Raw genomic sequence first — 4,174 nt, forward strand, 5'->3', positions numbered from 1 at the left:
GCGGTGGAAGTGGTCTCCAGCTACAAGTACTTGGGTGTACACATGAATGACAACCTCAGCTGGAGCAACAACACCACCAGCCTGATCAAGAAAGCTCATCAGAGACTCTACTTCCTCAGACGGCTGAGGTGAGCTGGTCTGGGAAGCTCAGTTCTCACCTCCTTCTACAGGTGTGCAGTGGAGAGCATCCTGTGCTCCAGCATCAACGTGTGGCATGGAGGCTGCACAGCTGCAGAAAGAAAAGCTTTGCAGAGAGTGGTGAAGGCTGCACAGAAATCTGTCGGAATCAGCCTCCCCACCATCACAGACATCTACACCTCCAGATGCAGGAAGACGGCCACCTGCATCATGAAGGACCCCACTCACCCAGCACACACACTTTTGCCCCACTCCCCTCAGGAAGGAGGTTAAGGAGCATTAAGTGTAGAACCACTAGACTGAGGAACAACTTCTACCCTGAGGCTGTTAGACTCATGAATCTCTAACTAGAATAATCACTGTGAAAAACCATATCATGTTGCTGCTGATCTGTTTCATGTTGCTACTGATCTGTTTCAATGTTGATGTGTTCATGCGTGCACATCTGCTCACAGACTCATGTTCATGTTTGTGCTGATGTTCATTGTTTTATGTTATGAGTGCTTAGTGTATATTTAGTTGATGTTTTTCTTAGTTCATATCTTAGATGTTATTACTGTTTTTCTTATACATTTTATTGTTGGATGTAACTGGGACCCTGTGTACATAATTTCGCTCCATCACATGTACCACATGAGGTGCGAATGACAATAAAGAAACTCTGGCTCTGACTCTGACTCTGACATCAGGGACCATACACATAGGGAATGAGAGCTGGAAAGAAGTGGAAGAGGAGGCAGGTGATGAAGGAGGGATGAGCCTAAAGATGGAAGCAGGACGAAGGAGAGACATCAGCCAACAGCTGGCTGAACAGAACCAACAACATCTGAGAGGAACCTCAGATTCAGGAGCGACTGAAATAGAGACAACAAGAGCAGCAGAGGCAGGAACGAGCACTCAAGGTGTTGGGAGGAAAAAATCAGCGAAGACTCGAGCAGCAACTACATCAGAACAAATGCAGAAAACAGTGAATTTTGAAGGAGAACTGACTGGGACGTTTGAAGATTCAGATGAGGAGCAGCCTATAGGTAGGAGACTAGCCAGAGAGAGGAAGCAGACAGATAGGTTGACTTATGATGACCTGGGGCACCAACTTCGAGACAAGACAGATTACGTAGTTGAGGATAAGGAGACACAACTGCACCTGACTGGGGACACCGTAGGGAGCAATTTGCCATTAATCACCATACCAGGACTGTCGGGGGGAGCTCGGAGATATAAACCATTTGCTATCAGGGATATAGAGGCCATTGTAGATAAGCTACCACCTATTTCAGAGGGAGGGTCGAGGTGGTTAGACCAACTGGACACTCTGACTTTAGGACATACACTGGCTGTGGGTGACCTTAAAGCCATTTTGGCTAGGTGTGCGAATCATGTAATGGTACAGGCTGTTATGAGCACTGTTATCGATGTGGGCTACCACCAGATGGCTGTTTCAGCTTTGCCAGACGAGAGACCACTGCAGGAGTTTTTCCATCTGATATCTCCCATCATCAGAAAACTGTATCCACTGCCATTAGGAATGCCCATCCCAGAGTTTAACTGGGACAAGAACATGGAGCCTCATGAGTTTATAGAACAAAGTAAGGATGCTTGGTTGAAAATCACTGGTAGACATGCGCAGTCCGAACAACAAAAAACGTATTTTAGGAAGGCTATACTTGATGGTTTGCCTAGTGACGTTGTGGACGACCTCGAAAAAAACGCTGACTTGCTTGCAGCTGATGCTGAGAGGTGGGAGAGACATGTGGTACATCTTCTTAAATATGCTAAAAAACAGAGAGAGAAGGAAGCAAATGAGCTACAGGACATGAAAAATCAGTTGGTTAAGCTTAAATTGAATTACGCCAGACATTAAATAAATGAGGAGAAAAAAGTGAAAGAGAAAAAACAAATGGCGGTTCAGGAGGGTGTCGAAACCTCCACACCAGGAGTAGTTGCTGTGCAACAGTGGTCTGAAACATCTGGTCCGCGGGCCAGAGGGGGACATCCAGCCAGGGGAGCTGGAAGAGGGAGAAGGGGTGGCGGTGCGGCGCGGAGGGGTTGGGGATGTGGCGTCTCGCGCTGGGCATGGCGGGGGGATGCTTGTTTCCTCTGTGGTCAGCAGGGGCACTGGGTGAGAGATTGTATGTACCCAGGCCCACCTCCCCACCAGCCAATGTGGGAACAACAGCGGCCGTACCAGCAACCTATGAGAGGCCAAACACAATACCAGCAGCAGGCAGAAGTGCCCCCTCAGATGCAAGGAGGGAGGGGCTCGCAAGAGCAATGAGACGACCCACAGAAAATCCTACATGCTTGGGGAGGGGCAGACCCAATGCTAGATGTCGAAGTGAGAACTGACACATTGCCGTTTCTAGTCGACACTGGAGCGACATTTTCAACAATCAACCACACACCACCTGGCTGCCAGATGTCACAGCAGTCAGTGGACGTTGTTGGATTTTCTGGGGTAAAACAGAGACCGCCTGTAACAGTTCCCCTTACCACTAAAGTGGGAACACAAACACTGGCCCATCCTTTTGTGATTGCGAAAAATGCACCAGCGAATCTCCTTGGGAGAGATCTTCTCATAAAGCTTGGAGCGTCCATTCTTTGTGCACCTGATGGACTGATTGTCCGGCTCCCGGATGGAACCACCTTGAACTGTGGCCAGGTCACCATTTCCCACTCTCAATGTGTGATCCAACCCGTCCAAGACGAGTATGCTGACATCTACTGGGGGCTGATTGAACCTGAGATCCCTGGGGGAATGGGTGTTTTCTCTGCGTACCTGGCGTGGGAGCCGTGGTTCCGGACTCTTGAGCCATACACGCCGCTCTCAGACCCCTTACATGTAACCCTCTGTTATGACAGAAAAGGTGACGAGGTTTTTCAGGATCACTTTGCAGAGCAACTACAAGGGAAAATCTGGTCAATTAAAACAGGTAACATTTATGTGGGAAAACAAGGGGTGGCAGCTATTGTAAACTTAACTCTAGACCAAGAAGCTTGGTATATGATGAGCACAGAAGCAGTGCTTCACATATCACTGGGCTTAAATCCAAAATATCAGGCTAAAGATTTGGGTCCAATGGTAAAAATGGCTTCAGAAGCCAGAGACTGGGTAAAAAACAGCTGTACCACAATGTCTGGTTCTCGCCTAGTTGTAAGTGTTATTCAGTGGATTCTGAAGCAAATGATGTAGCTTTATTACAGCACGATGTCCTCCCCATGGAGCATGGACGTGAACAGACTGACCACCTGCTCGCGTGTCAGCTGATGGATAGAATGCTTGAATCGTTATGGTCTGCAGGACCCACGGACGTGGGACTGACAAACTGCACTCCCGTATCATTTCAGGTCCAAAACACATATCCCATTTGGCTAAAACAATATCCACACAAACCCGTCGCTAAAGAGGGAATTTCTGAAACTATAGAGGGGTTAAAACAAAGTGGGGTCTTGGAACCCTAATACTCTGATTGGAACACATACTACAAAAGACTCGTTACAAGCCACCGAAGCCGTGTTGCGACAGCTACATGCCTCCGGGTTTAAAGTAAGTAAAAATAAACCATTATATACCGAGACACGGGTTTCCAACTAAAATAAGGTTGGATAATGGAACGCATTTTAAAAAAACTAAAATCTGCAGAAGGTTGAAAAAGCATTAGGATTGAAGCATGCTTTTGGGACAGTTTACCACCCTCAATCTCAGGGGAAGGTTGAAAGATTAAACAGAAACCTCAAACAAAAAATATCAAAGATCTGTGTACAGACTCATTCCAATTGGCTTGATTCATTGCCCATAGCGCTCATGGCCATTAGAGCATCGATTAATAGGGGTATAGGTTTCACCCCTTATGAATTAACAACAGGAAGGTTTTTCCCTGGGCCTCAGCAAAATCGCGAGTGGTCCTCGGAACAGGTAATGAATGTGTCACACAAGATGTATTACAACACACTCAGAGCTTTGTTGTCCAGTTTTGTTCAACAGATTCCAGATTCCAGTACTCCTCAGGAGGAGGAGCCGGCGAGTCTGACTTCAAAC

This window comes from Nematolebias whitei, chromosome 12 (assembly GCF_014905685.2).
Source record: "Nematolebias whitei isolate Nwh7 chromosome 12, NemWhi1, whole genome shotgun sequence".
Classification (NCBI taxonomy): domain Eukaryota; kingdom Metazoa; phylum Chordata; class Actinopteri; order Cyprinodontiformes; family Rivulidae; genus Nematolebias; species Nematolebias whitei.